The sequence below is a fragment of the Balearica regulorum genome, chromosome 12, assembly GCF_011004875.1.
Source record: "Balearica regulorum gibbericeps isolate bBalReg1 chromosome 12, bBalReg1.pri, whole genome shotgun sequence".
Taxonomy (NCBI): Eukaryota; Metazoa; Chordata; class Aves; order Gruiformes; family Gruidae; genus Balearica; species Balearica regulorum.
In genome coordinates, this window is record NC_046195.1 from 16,361,015 (window position 1) to 16,382,972 (window position 21,958).

General features: G+C 46.0%; 1 protein-coding gene across 9 annotated transcripts in view; it reads right to left on the bottom strand.

Moving 5' to 3' along the window:
* Window positions 1-10,669, bottom strand: part of AKAP13 (A-kinase anchoring protein 13) — a 216,021-nt gene extending 205,352 nt beyond the window's left edge. For 4 of the 9 annotated variants that reach the window (XM_075764740.1, XM_075764736.1, XM_075764741.1 and 1 more), the window contains exon 1: window positions 10,435-10,573. The gene's annotated coding sequence lies outside the window, so the exon portion shown is untranslated. Of the gene's footprint in view, window positions 1-10,434 lie in introns of all 9 variants that reach the window. The other 5 variants (XM_075764735.1, XM_075764733.1, XM_075764737.1 and 2 more) reach the window with 4 other exon arrangements.
* Between the last annotated feature and the right edge of the window lie 11,289 nt (window positions 10,670-21,958).

Here is a 21,958-nt window from a genome sequence, read left to right on the forward strand (position 1 = left end):
GCACATCACAGCACCGGTGTTCAGCATCCCACGCTAAACAGTGAATTAAAGTTTGCTAACTTCAAGCAGAAGTTAGCAAACAGGGTTACTCCAAAGCGTGCTCTTGAACAGGGAATGGCTTGCTAACACTGAAGCCGAGCAAGAAGCAGAGGTGACAATTAGTTCCCAACATGCAGGGTGGTCCATGCCACCACCAGCCCGCAGCTCTCCCTGGCTGGAAGGCACACATCCAGAGCTCGTCAGTGCATTCCCCAGCTCGGGTGTACTCCCAAATTCCCTGTTGCTGCTAAGCTCTCGTCTAACCGCATCCCAACAGCTCTTTCCCTCCTCTCCATCATGGGATTTTTTATTTTTTTTTTTTTTTGCCAACTGGCTAAAAGTGACATGGTCCCATCTAGACACAGTTTTACATCTCTTATGTAGGGGTTCACAGTGCTGCTCTGCTGAGCATCACGGCACGTTCACACAACCACGCTGCAACAGCTCCCCACTCCCCATTCCAGCTTCCACCAAACACTAAACCAAGTCTCCTTCTTCATCCTCAAGTTATGCAGTGGCTCAGATCCAGCCTTATCTAAGAGTCAAAAAAATCCCTACAAAGAATACAATTTATCTCCTTCAATGCAAACACCAAGTGATGTAGCATTCCCAAAGACAAAATTAACAAGACTTAAAGCTTCCTCCAAAATGGCCCAAGTTTCTCTTGGCACTGAAATATCACAAGCCCAAGGCACAAATACACACAGGTATTTATGCAAACGGTATTATTCCTTTTTAATTAATATCAGAAGCACAGATGAGACTAGGTTTTTAGTAAAAATTGGCAAAGATTTTACTTCCGGGGGGGGGGGGAGAACACTCTCCTAAGCAGTGCATTAAAAAACTTTTAAGTTTACCTTTTATCATTTTTAGGCATTTCAAATGCTTAATCTATTTACATAATGCAATTGTACAGTAACTGTATGATTGCCATTTATCTGCCATCTCATAGTATTAATTGGCATAGCAAAGGGGATGGGTCACACAAGCAATCCAGTAAATAAAGGCTAAAAAAAAGCACACTCATGTTTCGTAGTTTCAGGAAGATGTATACATTTTCAAGCACTTTCTTCGCCACAAGTCCTCCATCCTCCTCAAGTAGTTTTGAATTTTCATTTCAAAACTTGTTCTCCACTTACTGAAGTGTTTTCCTTTTTACACCCACTGTAAGCTGTTGCTGGGACAGGATCTCTTTATTCGTCTCAAACAGCCTGATGACTTCCGAACTTTGAGATTATAAAGCAAGAAAGTTACTGAACACTCACATGCAAGTCGATTGGCTAAGAAAAAGCAGCACAAAGTCCTGCCAAAATCCTAGCTAATCTGATAAAGGAAAAACCAGGGAGGTCTAAGCACTAAACCCCACAGTTTCAATAGAGCCAACTCCAGCTGCAGAAGGGAGCACATCACATTTAGTACGGTACCTCTTCTTCAGATATGCCATTGCGTTGGGTTTGCATGGCAAGGTTTTGGTAGCGGGGGGGTCTCCAGGGGTGGCTTCTGTGAGAACAACAGAATCAGGACAGACAGGTTCTTCTGGCCAGAACCAGGACAGATATCTGAAGAGACAACATTTTACCACCTTAAGTGTACTGCCCACAAGTAAACTGTAAGAGTAAAATTCCCAAAATACAGGGAAACACAGGACTGGCACGTGAATTTCATAGAGATCAACAAATACTGCTTGTAATCTGACTAGAAGGAGGGAGAAACAAATTAAGGAGACCACTTAAGCACTACTTTATTTTCCTACTTTCAATGCACTTCGCAAACAATTAATCCTCTTAACATCCACACAAGCATATTTATTATCCACAGTTTTAGCTTGTAAGCTCTTCAAGCAACGAGCTAGTTCTTTTTCTAGCTTAATGCATGAAAATTGGGACTGAGACCCTGTTTTAACTGTGAAACAGCTGCCAAGAAATCAGCTCCCACCACCCCACTCCCCTCTAGCATCTTACAGAGGAGATGAGCAAGACACCCACACAAGAACATACTTTCAACCCAGTTAAAGGCACTTTTAACCTAGTTAGCTGCTCAAATCTCAGCCTCCATGCTACACGCATCCTTCTTCAGGTTACGTTACCAAAAAGACTCAGTCAAAAATTAATTAGTAACCCTGGCCAGGGTGGAAAAGTAGCTCCAGGTTTTGGAGATTCCCAAGCCCCCATTGCACAAGCAGATTCACACTCCCGTGCCCAAGTCGGCAAGACCCTGCAGAGCCACCAGCACACAAATGCAGCCGCACGGCGGGTACCACCATAACCCCCAGCATCCTCCCACAGCAACCCTGAAAACAACATTTATTTATTTTCCTGTTGGCAACTGCACTACTTTATATAGTAAAACCTGTGGTTAACAAACATTGCTGGAAGTGTTTTGCCTTGCATCACACAAGTGTGAAGAGTCACCTGGACCTTATGAAATGAATGTGCATTACATGAAACGTCCTTTTACGACAGTACGCATAAAAGGGGTTTAGTCTTTATTTCTCTACTCAGCTGAAACAACTTACCTTCTTTGCAGCTGCTAGGAGAAGAGACACTATAAACATTTACATTTAACACAAGGAAAGGTTTGCTCACCACCTCTTGTGTTCCACTGTGCTCTTAGATGATGATCACATCATAAAAATGGGTGGAGCAGCTTCAAACCACTCAGCGATGGAAAAACTGACTCCCATGTTCAAGAGAAGTTCCTGCAGAGGCTGGAAACCCAACTGAACCGAAGCGCTGCCATCGCCCCCCAGATGGGAAGCCTTTCAGCTACGGATGCAAACATGTCTGCTACGTAGCACATGAACTGGCGTGTTTTGCTTTTATCTCCAAAATCATCCTCTCCACCAACTCAGAGACCTTCAGATTAGGCTACGGAAACTGTTTTAATCTAGGTCACACAAACTCATTCATCTCCAGTTTGTTTTCAAAACAATTAAAAACCAGCACTCCCCAAGTATGAAGATTTTAATGATTTTAAGACGTCCAGTACCACAGCCTTGCTGCTGCAGTGAAAGATTTATGGTAGCAGGGAACAAACGAACAACAAAATTCATCACATAGCATGCGAGGTACATCACGTAAGCCTCACTCCTTGGTTGACTCAAAAAACTCAAGGGCAACTAAAAAATTAACTCAGAGACAAGTCCCAGTTTTGCTGCCATCTTACTTGTGGGTTCGGCCGTTAGGAAGCACACCGTGCACAGGCTCTTATGCCAAAAGAAATTGCTTTGTGTAAGAGTCAAATCCGGCCATCCTGTCTCCCCTTCCCCCCAAAAAACAAATCACTTCCCCCCCTTCCTTTAACACCTGCTTCCTCCATCCGAGCATTCATTGTCCCACCGCTGTTATGGGACTAAAGGCTTCAGCATCCCAGAGGAAACTCAGGAGGGAAACCAGCATATAAAGCAGGCAAGACCGATTCGCTTCAGCAATCTCACACCTCTGCATCCCCTATTTTCCCCTCTCTTCCTACTGAGAGCAGCTTCCAAGATTCAGACGAGACTTGACCGCCACACGTGCCAGGAAGCCGAGTGTGCCGCGCATCCTGGCATTGAACCCCACCGTGCCCACTGACACTAGTGTGGGCCGCTTGTGTCTCCCATACGTCTCCAAGGACCCACAACCAATGCTGTGGGGCAGGAAGCGAGGCCGGACAGACCACGGACAGACCCAGCACAGCTTTTCATACGGTTGCACCGAAGGAAGGGACTTCACACAAGCAGCAGCTCTGCGTTCCCCTAAAACACAGCAGCAGCAGCAGAGCAGCATCCTTCCTGCAGCCTGGCATCAGGGACATGGCAAAAGCAGTCTTTGGACAAACCCATCCTCGGCATTGACTTCCATTAGGAGGTTTTTGTCTTCTGCAGGAAGCCGCTGTGCAGATTCACACACACGCCCCCGCTTTGGTCTTCCCTGCACTGAAAACAGGGATACCTGCAAGAACACGATGAGTCGGCCAGCATCTGTACGTGACACATGCCAGGTGTGTTAATCCATGGAAAAAGAAAGGGTGAGTCAGTAGTTTGAGTCTGAAGACAGTCCGGTTTAGAACAGCTGCTCCGTGCCAAAATCCTTGTTTGTCATGGTTTTATTAACTGCAGCATTCAGACGTACAGAGCAGTTACACCACTAGGTGCAGAGACACGTTGGGAAAGAGATTTACTTTCCCAAGTAACTTTGCCAGAAACCTGAGATACAATTTAGATGAAGCTACAAAGTACGTCACAGGTTTTTAACATAACTTACTGCTCCAATTTGCATTAGTCATGGGTGATAAAAAGCACAAGGGATTCAAAAATGATGCATTGGGTAGCTGTCTCTCAACACAAAGTTTTGAACATCATCATCAATGACACACACCCTTCTGCTTTAAGATGACCATCTTCAATCATGCTCACAGAGAGCAAGTCTCACCAAAATTCAGCCTCATACATAAATTACTAATTCATCACTTGTTTTCCCTCCCACTCAGAAGTAAAACCTGAAGTAGCTGCTGCAGAAGAAAATCCCTAAATCCTTCGTTTTACACTGGATCAGGCTAATCTCAGTGGTGCTGTCACACTGTAAATAACATCTGAAATTAAACAACAACTTGGGGAGATCTCTCACCGTGTATTTTGCAAATGTAACATTAACTTAAAAAATTCAGTAAAAAGAGAGGGTAATGGCTTTTGTGAAGGGTAGACTAGCCACGCAAATGAAACTGAAAAAATACACGAGAGACTAGAAGCAGTCAGAAGCTACTCTGACAAATGCTAAACATTTTGCATAGTCTATTAGAAAATTTCACAAGCGTGTGAAACTAAGATGCAATGCATCAGTTGCAACTACCCGCGCTCATACATTTTAAGTAGTATCTCAGAAGAGCAACTACCCAGTATCCAACTCACTGATGCAAGCAATCAGTCGCCATCCCACGATTTCCAAGGAAGTCAAAAGATGACCTCATGCAAAGATCAAGCATACCAGAAAACAATGACAGTTCAGTTGCCTTACCTACTGATTAAAAAATTGTCACTGGGTTTGGAAAGATAAGAGCAGCCAGATGGGAAAATAAGTTATTAGAAACAACTTGCCGAATCACCAAAAAAAATTTAAGTAAGAGATTGAATGATTTTGAAGAAATATAAAAGTGAATTCCTGGTCCTTAGGAAGATGGAAAAAGAAAATATAAGTGGTCAAGGAGGATTAACTTTGCCAAATGAATCCCTGCTGCAGAATTACAACGTAACCCATGAAAAAGCACCATTCTGGATGTTGCAGCCAAGGCCAAAACCAAGGTCCTCTATGAACCGTGGAAGCCCACAAGGTCCACGCCACCAGCAGTCCTCACAGCAGCAAGAAACCCCGCAGGAGGCTGCCCGGGGGCACCAAACCCAACCTCACACACAAAACATGCTTGGAATACACTGTATTTCAAGCCCTCAACACAAGTGCTGCAGGAGATGCTGACAGTAGTTTGAAGGGCTTCCCCCCCCCCCCCCCCACACTTACTCCAACCCCATGCACAACATTTGAGAAGATCCCAATGTGACAGTTCAATGTTTGGACTGCAAAAGCTACGTTGCTATGCCAGCAAGGGATTTAGCTTTTTCTCACCCATAATAAAAATCACCCAATAAACTCTTCAGCATCTGATTTTTAGGGTTTTTAAAAATATATATATATATAAAAGTCTTGTTAGTCTGCCTGACCATGTCACAACATGCAATTCATTACAGCTACAAGAGAATTAAAGCTTACTTTTTGCTAGATATCACACTGCATACTTTTTAAGGACTGTTGACTACTTAAAAATATTTGTGATTACACTTTCTTCCCCTGTTCCTCAACAGCTTAGAAGAGTACCTAAAATGGTTATCAAGAAAATTAAAAAAAGATTATAAAAATGGCAGGGCTTATTTTTGCAGAGAAGATATATCTTCATTCTAGATACAAATAATTGCAGTCTTAGGGAACTTAAAAAGGAAACACTTTGACTTCTAACTCACTAGCTTATCTTAGCAATACATCAATCTCCCTTGTCGTCTTCACATGCTATAAAACAGGGACGGGCACCACAATGAAATGCCTTCTTTGCAATCAGAAAAGCACTTCCAAGGGTGTAGCTCCAGCAGCATTTCTGCTGAGCCTTTGCCACAGCAGCAGACCACGAAGGGACACAAGTCAAGGAACTGATCCAGGTAAAGAATGAACATTTTTGCTCAACTGATCCAAGGTACGAATTGTACAGAAAAAAATATGTATTCTTTACTGGAATCCATCTCCCAGTCTGGTTCGCTGCACAGACCTACAAATCCCAGCATGGCCCAGCTGGGGAAGTGGAGGAGGCTGCTTACGCCTACAGACAAGAGATCAAAATTACAGTTCAAGTTTAGGATGACACTGAAAAAGTTTTACCTATTGCATGCTTCCACCAGCGGTCTCTGGAAGGCCATTAAACCATTTACAAGATTTCTGGCGTCACAGTGTATTTACCACATAGACATCAACAGAGGAGTCACCCTGTTCCCGTGACAAAGGCCCATAAATATAGAGAGGTATATCTTTTTGAAAAAGATCCGTATAGCTTGACTGCAGCAACAAGTTCTTGACGTAGCTGCTTTCCCTGGAGCACCGCCATCATATTTTCTTATCACTAACCAAAGTAACTAACCAGCTAACTCCCAGTGATGTGCTTTGCCTTCTAGATCTACATAAAGGTCATTTGCAAGGGAGAAAGGTTTAAATAAATAAATAAAAAGACAACATTATGCCACATCCATGGCTTCGTTTCCAAAAGTAACTAAGAAGTGCAATGCCAGGCTGTGACACCACGACTGAGCGTCTGACTATTCTCTAAGTACAAGGAGTGGCCAATTCCCTCCCCACAGCAAGATTGTTGACAGCTGTTTTAGAGGGAAAAAAAGAAAAAAGAGAAGCATGACTAAGCTATTCATAAAAATCTCATTGCATCTAACACCATAACAAGTTTTAATTTAGAAAAAGCGCGGTGCTTCCTGGAAGTGACTGTTCAGGTGGTACGTGCCAGCCCTGAACCAGGCTCCCAGCTGGATTATATTGCCCCATGCAGATCCCACAGCAGCAAAGCAGAACTGCATCTACACCCAAAGCTATCACCTGCTTCAGAAAGTCACTCATTACCTTTACCTTTATCTATCCTACAGGTGATCAATGCAAGCAAGCAAACACATGAGCACTTGGCACAGAACATCAGCCAGTAATGACAAGCTGGAGGCTGCAAGGTGCTTCCTACCCCAGCTTTCATGTCATCCTCCAGCTGGAAACCACACAAACTGCCAACTCCCTGTCCAGGAGGCTGGTAAAACACAGGGCCACCATCACTCAGGGAAGGCAAATCAGACCTGTACGGTCTCCTGGACTAACATTGCCTTCCACCAGTAGAGCAAACACAGAAATTACTAGTTCCCCCACACCAATCCACTATGTGGTTTAGTTTACTTGAGGCTGTTTATCACCTACGTGGGGAACCCCTACAGAAATAACATTTAATAGCACTCAGGTAGATTGCAGAGATAACCAGCTACAGTAATAAGCAGAAAAGCTCCCAAGCTCCTTCAAGGACTGTATTATAGGCAAGTGGATCACCAACAAATACCAGGCAGAGAAAACAGACACATTGGTGTGCTGCAAACAGAGTGGAAAAGAACTAGGTACAGCAGGCATGACAACTTCCACTAATGATTTCTTTGTTAAGTAGCTATCTATTAAAACTTACTATGCCAGCAGAAAATTATACAAAAGCACCCACTGCCTTTGTAACACAGGAGCATGCGCATACCACCAATAAACCTACCAATGTTTTTTTTCCACTAGCATAATTTATTGACCACTGCCTTAATTCATGCTTTGGACAGAATAACCAGGTTCCTTTAACAGTACTTAATCCTCCTCTTAGCACAGAAGCATACCCCAGACCAGAAACACAGCTTACTCAGGAATATATCCTGCTGAGAGATTAGTAGGAAGTTCTGCATAAGCCTGAGTCTCAAAGCTTCTCTATATAGGCCGTGTTTAAAAACATCCATCATCGGGCAGTACCTGGCAGAGCTCTGTTTCTATGAGAAGCTTTGACTTCTTAACTGCATTCTCCTCCTTTGATGCTGTGAAGCTGTAAATCAGAAACATCGAGCTCCTCCAGCCTTCCTGTCTGGCTGCAGTCCCTGGCTGGACTCTGTTAGCCCAAACGTGCCATGTCCTCACCTCTCGGGCTATGCCATCCCTCGGCTGCCGGAGCCAGGCAGGAGATGCAGGCTGGAACGCCGTCGCGCAATGCAGGGCATCCACACTACTTGCAGAAGACTTGTCATTCAGGCTACCTACAGAACCCGTCTGCCTTGCAGAACTCAACACCCATGCCCTTCTAGCAACAGCCCCAGGCTAGCCTGTCTGCCCAGCACCGGGCAGCGCTGGAAGGACAGACAGGAGACGTATGAGGCTCAACCCATGAACGCGGAAGATAGGTACAAGCTTGAACTCATGCCAAGGGACCGCACATGCCCAGATGATCCTCACCTCGCCTAATGCACCCTTACCCTGCTCGCAGGCTTGTAACAAAAAACAAACAAAAAAAACCCCAACAACAACCCAACACCAGCACCAAGTGTCCAAGCAAGATATTGTCACCATAGAAGGTGACAGCCTGGACTAGAGTGGCCCAAAGCACAGCAAGTGCCTTCTGAGCAAATGCTCCGCTAGTACAGACAGTGGCTTCTACCCACAGGTATGGATGTTTGAGGGTAACATCAATCTACTCCCACTACTAAGGTATTGATGTATAAGAATACACCTCCTTAAACACAGTAATACATAAATCATTAGTACCTTACCTTTGAAGAACTACGCGGAACTTGGTCACCTTTGCAATTCCACAATAGCTCGGCAAGGGCTATTGAAAAACACACCCAGCAAGGGACTGATTTGGAACTGAAGAGAGCCACCACAAACAGAAATAATGTGGCTTGGCCCTTTAAAACTGATTAGCTTACATTAGCCAAAACTCCCAGCACACAAGACATTCATGGATCTCAGACCAACTGTCTAAACTCAGCTCTGAAGCTACATGCTTTACATATTTCTACTGCATCGCATATCTCCATGAGTACCTCAAGTTTTACGGCTGACAAAGATTACAGAGAACACCACAGCTACCAACTGTCCTACAGAAGTACAGCATTTCTAATCCCTTTATCAAGACCCTTTATCTGGTCATCCGCAACAGAATCAGTATGGTACACTCCTCAAAAAAAAAAAAAAACACCACACACCACACTTAAAAAAATCACTTTTTTCCACTTCTGAGTTCCAGCTAACATGAAACCCCATAAAGGACACTGCAGCAAACCAATTACAGAGGTCAGCAAAATTGATCTCGACTAATCCCAACTCCTTTATATGACCTGCGGTGATAAAACAGTCACAGAAGGTGGATTAATAAACCCCGACAATTTACAGGTTAAGAAACAACCACCCTTTCACAGCTCTCGTCCAGAAACTCCCGCATTTCCTTTAGAAGAGCATTTCCACTCAAGAAAAAAAAACAAAAAACCACCAAACACTGTATTTTCAAGCAAGAGAGTGAATGCACAAAACAGGCCCCACGGCAATGACCCTCTGAGTAACTTCAAAGGCCCACTCAGCCCCAAAGGTGAAAAAAACCAACACCAGCCTGTTGCTTAGGGAACTCTGATGTAAAACCCATATATATTACTTTATCCGCAATAAACTGCGATACAAAGTTGCGTCAGCGAAGCCGGAGGGTTGGGTTTTGTTGGTTTTTTTTTTTTATTCAGATCAGGATATCAATAATTCCAATAGCGAGGAAGCGGAGGGAGGCTGGGGGCCAGGCTGGGCGGGGGTGTGTGTGTGTGTGTGTGTGCCCGGGCACACACTCGGGGCACGCTCCGCGCCCGCCCCACCGGGGAGCGGGGCCGCCACCCCCGCGCCGGCAGCGGGGGAACCGCGCCCGGCCCCAGCCCCGGCCCCGGCCCGCCGCGCACCGCCGGCCCGCAGACAATAGCGGCGGGGAGCAGCCGCGCGAGAAAATGCAGAAAAATAAATGAAAGACAAATAATAATAATCAAGTGAAAGGGAATAAAGACACGCGAGGGAGAGGAGCAGCCCGGAGCGGCTCCACGCGAAGTTGCACGGAGAAAAGAAAAAAGAAAAAAAGCAGAAAAAAAAAAAACGAGGAAGAGGAGGAAGAAGGGCGGGGGAAGCGTGCAAGGACGCGGGAAGGGGAGGGGGGCTCCCGCACCCGCGCCCCCCCCCCGGGGGGGGAAAGACACCACACACACACCCCCTCCTCCGGCCCCGCCAGGGACTTCCCCAAACTTTCCCCCCACCCCTTCGCCCAACTCCGGCGGGGCAAACTCACCGCGGGGGGCCGGCGGGCGGCTTCGCCCCTGGCAGCGGGGCCGGGAGGGAAGGGAGAGGGAAGGGGACGGGGAGGGGGGGAAGAGGCGGCCGGGCCGGGTGCTCTCCGCCCGGGGAGGCGGGCAGGAAGGAGGGCCGGGGGCTGCGGGCTCGCAACCTGAGCGGCGCCGCCGCTGCCGTGCCCGCCCCCGCGCCGCCAACCCGCATGCGCCGCCGCGGAGCCCCGGGGAGCGGGCGGGTGAGTGAGTGAGGGAGTGAGGGGGGTGTTCCATGGCCGAGGGTGGCACCGCTGAAAACTTGCTCGGGGATAAGTTTCAGCTGCGCTTCTCCCGTCTCCCGGCGAGGGCCGGCTGGGCGAGCGCGGGTTCCTCACCTGCCGGCCGGTCACCTGGCTGCATCCCCGTCCCGTGTGCCCTTCCCCAGTTCACTCAGCTGCTGCGGGAGATCCGTCTACCTGTTTATAATACTGTGCTGCTGGTGAGAAAGGACACAGGCAACTATTTATGCTGCGGGTTTATTTTCATTTGAGGGGGATGCTTCCTTCCCATGTGCTAACCTTCAGCTTTAAGGCGTTGTTTTGCTTGGGGTTGCATTTCTAGCGTTCCCACCTGCAGCAGTTACAAAGCCTCTTACAGAGCTGAGAGCACAAGCTGTCTAGCCATGAAGGTGATCTGTTGCACGTCTATACCTTTCACAAAATCTAGCAGCTCAACGTGAGTGCCACCAAGCCAGCCCACAGCCCTGTCCTGCTCCTCACCACCTCTCCCCGCATCCTCTACCATTGTGTGAGGTGTGTACATTTGATCAAGGAACACCTACCGTACTGTTCCCACGCCTTGCCCTGGAAAAACGGTGGACATGGTAACCCACCATTAGCAAATGAGTTCATGGGGCCTGTGGTCTGCATGTGGCTGGGCTTGAGGAGGCCCCTGGGAATGAAGACGCATGATCTGTTGTGGTGGCAACTTGCCTTCAGTTACCATTTTTGTTGGAAGCTCTTCGGAAATGTGTACGTGTGTTGGGTGGCCCAACATTGCCACTTGGCTTAACCTCCTGCACACGCGTATATCCCGCTAGACCTGGCGGTGGCCAGGTGAACATGTCCACAAAGGCAGAAGCAACACTGAGTTAAACGTGTGTTTCGTGCCCCTCTAGAGCTGGGCAGCTCCACCCCAGGGCAACTGACCCCCAAAACACTTTCCAAAGCGACCTTGCTGCTGGCCAGAGCACCGGGCAAAAGCTGTACGTAATTCCCGTACATCATGTTCTCTCTAGGTAGAGCAGAAATAACAATACTGTGTATGGTGCAGAAGATTTTCTGCTGAAAACCCTGTGTGTGAACTTGGCATTGTCTTCCAAAATATGCACTGTTGATTTTGTTTTAATCAATGAAATAATGAAAATGGTTTCAACACCTGTTCAATGTGGTCATTTTGGAGGCTGGAACATACCAGCATCATATACCCTTTTTTACCAGGAGCAATAGTTTTTCTTAGGTGGCCCCAACAGGGAAAGGCACGTGAGAGCAGGGACTCCGGAAATACGTTTCCATTTGCCTTCCTCTCACCCCTGTAAGAGGGGCTTATGAGGCAGATCGCTTGGAAGTTCCCAGACTGAAGAAGGGTCAGACAGAGCGATGGCTCAGGAAAGAGCACCATCTAGTGAAAAGCCACTTCTTGCAGAAACTGTCCACCACAAATCTCCAACCAATGACTAACCCAGCCCAGCCCAACCTACCTCATAACATCTGAGGCAATCCTGAGCGAGGTAGCATGGTAACAGACAACAGACGCCTAAAATTTTCCATAACCCTCATACCGAGATCTGTAGCTCTGCCCTCTTGGTTGTCCATCAAGGGAAAGTTTCTTCTCTGCTTGTCAACTCCAGCCTGGCAAGTCAACCTGTCTTCTTCTGCCTCGGCTGGAGTTACCACAGCCCTGGTCTCGCTGTAGGGGCCCCCCAGCCACACTGTGGGGATCAGAAGCCCCGAGGAGAGGGCTCAACCTCCTGGCTGAGTCCGTACCGGCTGCGTACATGCCAATGCATATGGGCTCACGTTTGCCACTCTTGCAAATAGTTTGGAAACTTTTGGGGAGTCTTTTCAGCAGGAGGGTGCAAAGGCAATCTGCCAGCAAGGCTGTCCAGGAGCGTTTCCCCTAGTCATAATAGTCTGAACCAGGAGGCAAAGAAATTAACATGGAAATTATTGAGGAAAGATGGCAAAGCAGCAGCTTTGCACCAAAGCAGGAGGATCAGCTGATGGGCTGATCGAAGGTGTTGTGGCCCTTTCAGTCAAGAAGGGTGGACCAAAACACAGGCAGAGAAAGTGTATTTTTTCCATTCAGAAATATTCCCCTCCAGAGTGGGCTTCTCCAGCTGCCTGTGTATCCCCAGAGTGCCAGGCGGTGGTGGTGACTTAGGAGAGGAATTAGGAAAGGTAGGCTGTGGGATGGGTAGAGAGCTCCCCAGACTCCCAGGGGGTCGGACAGAGGCTCAGTTTAGGTCTGAGCCCAGGTCCCCCTTGCCTGTGGGAGGGCTCATGGTGCCCCAGGACCAGACACCAGTGAGCATCTGCCATGAAAAGGCTGTATCGGTCACTTCAGATGCCCAGCCCCTGCTCTCGGCAGCATTTAATACATCCTTTTTACCTCTCCCTTCCCCAAGATGTAGTCTGCGCTGTACTTTTTTCAATTTTTATCTGCTCCCAAATTCTTTATCTCAAAACATCCTGTCTGCACCCACATACAACCACAAACCAAAACAGAGAGGCAGTAGATGAAGGGAAATTTGTGCAGCAGCTTTGTGAATGCCAGCCTCCTGGCAAATCATTTGCTTTCAAATCATCTCTGACACTGGTTCCCCTGGGTTTCACCATTTGCCATACGTCCAGGTCTGCTTTCCAAACACTATAAAAAAAAATAATAAAATTTATCAGATGTCCTTTCATTGCCTTTTTCAGGTTTTAATTTGTCATCAGCTTTGCTGCGGGGCTCCCTACTTCTTGCTAGGGAACGGGATTTAAGTGCGAGTTGCACTTGTGAATGAGACTGGAATTTGGATCTGCACAACATAATCTGAACATTTGTGTGTAGTGGCATGAATTAGCAATATGAGCGCATTGTTCCCATTTGCTGGAAATTAGCTGTCCTTGCAACTGAATAGAAAACAGAGTGCAATGTAATGATGGAAGCAGCAACTATTAAAGATTTGTTTTCATCATGTTTAAGCAGCTACAAAACTGAGACACTGAGCATTAATGTGACTGACAACAGCGCACGGCATTTTCTTTGTGTTCCTGCTTGTTTGAAGCTGGTGCCTGGTTGTTGAGATAACAGCAGCTACACCTGAAGATATTTGAATATTATTTTCCTTCTTCAAACTCTGCCAATGTTATCTCTCAAGTCCTGTGAGTGGTACAATCTTTGCTGCAAAATTAGGGACTGCGGTTGATAGCAACCTTCAGGAGAAGTTTCTCCTTTCCAGTGAACAATATATCTCAGTTAACATGTAAATGTTCTTAGTGTGTCACGATCATCAGACATTGGAGTTCGCCCTTAGGACAGGAGATAGCCTGGAATGGATGAACTGCAATAAAACCCACCCAAACCAGAACAGAAATGTTTATGACCTGCAATATTAAATGAATGAATTCAAAGGAAGTTCCCTGAGTTCTCCTTCTGCCCCTCTGTGGGAAGCTTGTGGGGCTTTGGTGGGAGGAGAAGGGGAGCAGTCTTGCACCCACCGCGTACCTCAGCGGCTCATCACTGCTCTTTCTGATTATTTCTCAATTCTGGGAGGCAGTGCTTATCAGTTGCTCGTGCAGATGTCATTTTAGTTGGTTGCTTAATTGGTGGGGCACATCTAGCAGGTCCACCTCTGCAGCTCCCGAGGCCCCTCCGTGTGCTGATAAGCTGTGCTAACACCAAGCTTTGAAAACTCCCCCTTACATGTATCATTGGAAGCTCCGATATAAATACTGCCTTTTTCTTCTGGTCAAAAATTTTCAGTAACTTATGTTTAATGGACCTGAAAACAGGTAAGGGAACATCTCTGCTGACAGTCCCAGCACACCCACACCCACAGGCATTTGTGACAGGGACAAATAATCTTATTTCACATCGTATTTGGTTTAAATATTCTCAGGACCAAGGAAATCATCTAGTGAGCTCCATGCTGTACCTGCACCTGCTGCCTTGCTACGTCTGTATCAGCAACTTCCAACACAATTAACACGGAAACAAGAAATAAAAACAACCAAAGAACGAGAAGAGCTTCACAATCGGCTTTGCGGTCCCTCAGGGACAAGGCGTGTGCTGGTGTGTTGCGAAGAAGCTGAGGTTTCCTCCCCTTTGCCCTCCTCCTGCCTGGGCTCAGAAATAATAGTTGCAATAACAGAAATAACTCGCAGAGTATCTCACTGCCTCTGCCAGACCTTTGGAGATCTGAAAGTGTTTGCTTGTCCCAGCAGAGAGACTGGAGCCGTACCTGCGGGCTCACCCTCCATTCAGCCCTGTAGGATAGGTGCTAGATAGAGCAGCAAGGGGGGGATGAAAAGGGACTTGCAGGCTGCAAACACTGTTATCATTAAGCCTCCTTGGGAGGGTTTTGTCTTGCACTTCTGCTTCACACTTCACGCTTTGTCAAAGGACGCTGTTAACAGGCATCTGCTCTGGCCATCCTGTTCTTTTCAATATACCTTTTAATTTAATACTATTCTATTTCTGTCTTCAGCAAGGGTTGTTGTCCAGTTACGTGCAAAGCAGGGGATAGGCAAATCTATGCCAAAAGGCTTTACTGAAGTATCAGAAAACATCCATCAAATCAATTTACGAAACTGAATTATGTGGGACCCCAGGAGTAAAAAATGACAAACACAGAGAGTTAAATTGATAGCAGACCAGGATAAAAGCTTTTAGTCAATGCAGGCTGTAAAATTAATCAAATGCAGTATACTCCCTAAAAATTAGAGCAGTTTCCTCATCCCCTGTACTCTACTCAATTTCAGATCTAAATAACATACAAAGTAGATTAAAATTAATCAATACAGCAGATCCCACAGTAAAGCAACTAATCAAGAAAGCAACACATGCATTTGCAACCAATTATATATTACCATCACCACGTGTGGCCAGGATGTGAACCCATATGGCATCCCTGGTTTCTCTTGAACTGATGCCAGAGCTGATGGGTGTATTTGCTTTTCGTGCAAGGCCGTAAGAGAAACCGTCAATGTCAAGCGCACTTTGAAATATTTGCCTGAATCTTGCAAATATTACAAAGGGTGAAACAGGCCAAAATTGCATCTATAGTGTGGATGTGCAACAGTATCTTTTTCTCTGTCTAGGACATGAGTGCTCCGTCTCTGAGTTCCACTATTCAGGTTTTCTCTGTAGGTCTGTATCGACTGGACAAGACCTCCCAGGCTGCAGAACATGAGAGAGTAGAGTCCTCCAGGTGTTGGGAACCAATAGCCCTAGGTGATGGCAAAAATTTCCAGCTTATCCAAACATATAAACACCATCTCGCCTTCATATCCTTGCAGTAAATACTTGCCCAAACTTTTCCTATTAATGTTCATCAACCTGCCACTGCAGAATGAAAAAGAAGTACCGAGAGAGATGCCTTCCTCTGGAAGGCCAACAGGGAGCATGCGTGTTTCACAGAGATCCAAGTGCAGCCTGGGAACTCACATCTCAGACTGTCGACTTCAGGCGTATTCGCAAAACCTGTGGGCTGAACATGAACTGCTTTAAAAACTGCTCTTTGAATTTCCATCATCAGCCACCCACCAACTGTTTTGCCAACACCTGTGTGTTACAACACATATCTGTAGCAGACTGTGGTAGTTGGCTTCATATATCGAGAACAACGTAGACTCCCTTTATTGAAATTTCCAGTGCTAGAAAGCCAGCAAGTTCCTCTCTCCGTGTCATGAAGCCCAGTTTTCTCGCACGCAAGTTCTGCACCCGTTGCCAGTCAGCCCAGCTCTGCAAGATGACACACACCCACCAGATGGTCCTAGTACTTCTGCACCGGAATTGCTGCTGTGCACAAGGGTCAGCAAAAATGCACCGTGCTTTTCCTTGGCTTAGCATGCTTCCAAATCACAGAAAAGTACAAAAGGCCATTGAACATCTCTATTCAGAAGCACGAATAGTTGGACTGTTATCAAGTGCAGATCTCTTGTGGTGGTGGGTTAAAATAACTTCAGTTCTCAAGAGGGGAAAAGAAAGCTGCTTCACCAGGCACTGTAAAACAATGCCATGTGGGTCCTAGGAGATCAAAGATACGTTGCCACAAATCCTAATGTCAGGAGGGACAATGGGGACTTGGGCATTCACTGGATGCTGTGCATGCATGCAGCGATGCAGTATGGTTCAGCATGGCAAGCATAATGTCATGACACATGAGGTGCCACTGGTCATCAACTTTTATTACTGCACTGCTTCGCTCTGCCCTTCCTCTGAAGAGTTAATTCCTAAAGGGGCCTACAGGACAGCTGGAGAGGGACTGTTTACAAGGGCATGGAGTGACAGGACAAGGGGTAACGGCGTTAAGCTGAAGGAAGGGCGATTTATATTAGATATTAGGAAGAAATTCTTCACACTGAGGGTGGTGAGGCACTGGAACAGGTTGCCCAGAGAAGTTGTGGATGCCCCATCCCTGGAAGTGTTTAAGACCAGGTTGGATGGGGCTTTGGGCAACCTGGTCTAGTGGAAGGTGTCCCTGTCCATGGCAGGGGGGTTGGAACTAGATGGGCTTTAAGACCCCTTCCAACCCAAACCATTCTATGATGCTATGAATACATATAAATAGCACATGGCTTTGGTAGGGTGGTTGTCCCCGCTGTTAAAGGAGGTTCTCAAGGAGGAACCAGTCTCGCAGACATTCTCCTCTTCACATTCCCTAGACCAGGAGAGCCACCATAACAGCATCATTTCTCCCTTCCCTTCTCTGCCTTCAGCTGGAATAGCTCTGGCTGCCGGGGGCAGCCTGGGCTTGGCTGGCTATTTGCAGCAGCAGGCACGTAGGATGTGCTGCGAGGTGGACACATTTCAGGGTTGATATTCTCGCTTGTCAGGGTCTCCCCTCACTCCTGTAACGCTAGACCACTTCTCAATAGTTTCTTAGCAGCTTGGGCTAAGAAGCCCATTACATCGGCTGTATCAAGAATGGGATACGGCATCTCTGGCATCCCAGGCTGGGCAAGTCATGTTTTGCAACACACACTGAGATGCTTTTGTGTGGAAGGGTTCTATTTCACATTAAACAGCCGTCATACAGTATTTTTGATCACCACCTGTAAACAAATCCAAGCAAAGCTCATTCCAAGGTCAGCTGGGTATTTCTGCAGACTTATCTCCAGCCTTGCAGGCTGCAGAGTGGGCCACCACGCTGTCCTTTTAAACCTCTGGTAGATCAAACAGAGACAGAACTGATCCGGACTGGCAAGAAGGAGATTAGGATCAAACAGCCTCCTCCGTCCCTGCAGCTCTGTATTGACAGGTGTCCAGGATGTCATTACAGTCAGCAGATGACTTCAACTAATGAAGTCTTTGTCTTTACAATTTTTTTTTTAATTATTTTTTGCCAGCACAGGGCAGTTAAACCATGCTTAGACATATTTGAGCTTTGCTATTAGTGAAGCTGATTCAGTATCTTACTCCGTACCTGCTCTGGGAAGCGAGGAGGGCAGGAGCTGTGGCAGCAGCTATCTGGGGTATCCTGCCAGCCTGGAGAATTTGTTTGTGACTGATTAAATAGCCGTGTCACCTGAGAACTTCAGCAAAAGCTGTATTTCCCTTTTTATTAACTTCTCCCTCCTCCCACTGTCTGCCTGGGTTAGCCAAGAGTAGACAGTAACTTACAGCCTTACAGTAACAGACTGGAAAGTTGAGAGGCACCTCATCAAGCAAGATCGCTTGACAGAACAGCAAATTAAATGCCTCACATAGTAAATGTCTAAAATATATTTTTAAAAGTTGATGCTGCACAGATAGCCATAGGATTTGGTGGTGTTTTTCTTGCACAATTATGCCCTTCAAAGGTCTTTGCTTTGATTTTGATTCTCTCTCTCTCCTTTGTAGTACGTTTCCAAATGTTGGCATCCATTTTCTCATGGTTGTCATGAGCCAAGAGCGTTGTCGCATGTATATATTCAACTCCAAACCACATCTGAGGGTTTAGTGTTACACGGGCAGAGAATCAAGTTAACATCCCTGAAACCGTCTCCCATTCATTCCACCAAGATGGCAATAAAGGTGCCCGTAGCAAACTTTGTCCTGCAAAGCAGTAGGCATCTTGGGATGGTGTTAACATCGCTGTTTCTCATTGCAGATAGTGAAATTACACTTTTTACAAATTAGGAATACTGTTTATTTGATTGGCTTATGAAGAGCTGTTGAAAGCCGGTATGTACGTAGACAAACAGGTCTCTCCCTCTATCATTAGTCTGATTTACACACTAATCCAAATATCAATAAAACTATTTGTAATTCCCTTACATCTGTGTAAGTATTAAAACCACAGACACTCCTGCCACACTAAGTGTCTGATTCTGAAAGTGAAACCAGGAGGCTCATCTCTCTGTGCCAATGTACGGCCACATCAGGTTAGTCCTGTAATCACATTTGGTTCCTTTTTCGAGCATATTTAAAATGAGAAGAGGAACTGACTGAGTTATTCTCTCAGCTGTTGTGGTAACCAAAAGAATAAAACAAGCATTGCAGCTTATGCTGAAACACCTGGGTGAAGAAAATAATTTGAGGCCAGGAGTTTGCAGCTGTGCACGTAAAGAACATGCAGAAGATGAAGACATCTTGCTGTGCACATGTAAGGCTACTTTCAAATAATTTGTACTTTAAAAATAATTTTATAACTAAGAATCCATGGGCAGAATTTCCCTGCTCATTTACTGTGACTCTATACACCATCTGATAATTGCTTCTGCAAATGATTGTTTAGATATTGAGCTGTTTATTCTCACACAGAATTTAATTGTGCAAGATGTGACTGCTAATGACAGAAGAGCAATTCCTTCTAAATACTTGGACCTCAGCTGAGATCTAAAATCTCTGCATGGCAGCAATTTTTCCTGTCTTGTGTTACCTTCAGATGAATCATGGCAATCCCCTCTTCTCAGCTAGAGCCATGGCACCCTTTCAGCTGTCACCCTCGGTCTGCATCGATGGCGTATCTGGCGTTCCCTGCCCCTCAGACCCGAACATGCCGTTTTCATCACTTGTCTCTTCTAGCACAGGCAGCAAGAACCTGGAAATCCAGTGCCCTACAAGCCTCTGAGAAGTTTTCCCAGAAAGAGCAAACATCTAACTACCCACCCTGATATAATTTTTCATAAGTCTAAAAGAGAGAACAAGAGACAACTCCAGAAACTTAACGGGCTGTGGAGGGTTTAGATGTTTGTGCAATACTGCTTTGCTGCACACTGGAACAAAGCGCTGTGACAATTATTATAAAAGTGAGAATGAAGATGTAGACTAATTATCTTCCCTCATCTATAGAGGGTGTTGGTTGTTTTCAACGTTTTACTGTGTGTATGACTTGTGTAATCCAGCCGACTGGAGTGTGTGCTGAAAGACTGAATGAAGAAGGGAGCTGGTTGTGTTTGGCAGGGAAGATGCGCATGATGTGTCTCGTTACTATGGCTTTGTAGGATCACAGAAGTTAACATCTATTAGATCATGTGTCAGACTTCCCCACACCCTCACACTACTTCAGCTAGTTCAGTTAGTTCCCTGGAGTCCATTTCTAGTGTTTTATCAGTTGAACTTTAAATATTTCAAGCAACGAAACAGCGAGCTTTTTTTTCCCTCAGAGTAACTGATTTCTGTGATCCAACACCTTTCAGAGCTGTGTCTGGCTCTCCTGCCTGAAACCCTTTTCTTTGAAAGCCATGCAGCCATTTGCACGTGATCCACACTCACTAGATGGAGAGCAGCACTTTATTTTCTTTGCATCCGTTATTCAGCTCTCGCTTGGCCCTGAGCCCCCCCAGGGCCGGTCACGGTAAAGCCATTACCCCCATGCATGTGCACACCACATGCCTTCCCTGGGCAATTTCCACCATAAGTCAGCATCAGCTGCTTAGCTCAATGGCTGAAACAAGCACAATGAATTAAAAAATAGGGTAGCAGGAAGCATTATTAGTCCCCAGGGAATTTGCTGCCTCCTAAAGCACTGTTTCCTAAAGCTTTTAGGGCAGGTCTTGCTGCCATTGCTTTCTTCTGCTCCTGCTGCCATAAGGAACACAATGTCTTCTGCACTTTTCCCATCAATTACTTCTTGACCCCCGGACTCGCATCCAACCAGCCACTGTCTCTCCTAGCTGCTTGCTCTAGACAGAGTCTCTAAACTGGGCTTATACCCTACCCTTGTGCTGTGCTTTTAGCAGCGCTGTTCAGGGGTGTCCTCAGGAAAATCCTGTTATGAGAATATACACACTGGCTGAGTCTACAGGGGCAGAAGGACTACCACCTCTGGTGCTCCGATGCAATGGGAGCAACAGCCAGATCCATATTGAGTTCGGTTTTATGGGCTAGAAGTAACATTTTAACATTTTTTAATTGTAGAAGTTATTCAAGTGCCAGCACTGATGGTGTAGCGTCAGTTGATTAACATTAGTTCTTCACCCAATAGACCTATGCTGCTCCCTGGTTCAAAATGGAAAAGGAGTGACTGCAAATGTACAAATATCCCCAAGAAATAAAAGTGTTGATAGTCCTCTCTGGGCCTAATTTTCTGCTGTAGGAGACTGAAAATTTGGACTTTGTATTTGCAGCATGACATGTTGTGGAAAAGCGAGCCACTGATCTCTTCCAGAAATGAGCTGCTTATGCAGAACAACTGAGAAGATAATACCTGTCCTGCTGCACATGTCCTTTCTGTTTAGGGATGGAAAGGAAAGTGATAACTGAGGATGATTAGCTTCTGTGCTTGGCATCACCTTGCCAGCGGGTTATGAAGTCACGCTTTCAGTTGTTGAACTGGGAATGAGATTATGCAAGGATATAGGTGGGAAATGAACAGTGACCCACCTATATATTAATAATAGCAATTAATTAACACTTACATTCAGAAATGTTGGAATAGCTAATCAAAGAAGCCAGAATTACTGAACAGATGGGTAAACTGAGACAAAAAGTAGTAAACCTTAGCCTCATTTAGGTTTTGGTCCTAAAAGTCCTACAAGGTTGATGGCAAAATTGAGAGTACTCCAGGCTGGACTGAATCTGCATCTACATCTAGCAGCTTCTTCGTTAGGCAACACTGCTAATTCAGTGTCTGGATCCCAGAGGGCCCGTTGGGAAGCCATCTCCCCCACATATACACACCCTCTGATGACTGCATTTCCACTTGGAGAGCAGGAAGAGGTGTAACATCAGCTGGAGCAAGCTGAATGTGCTCAGCCACATTTCATAATGACCAAGACAGACTGGGGCACGACATCTCCATCCGAGTACACTGTGAGAGCACTCTGTTCTCCCTGGTACTGGGAGTAACGAGAT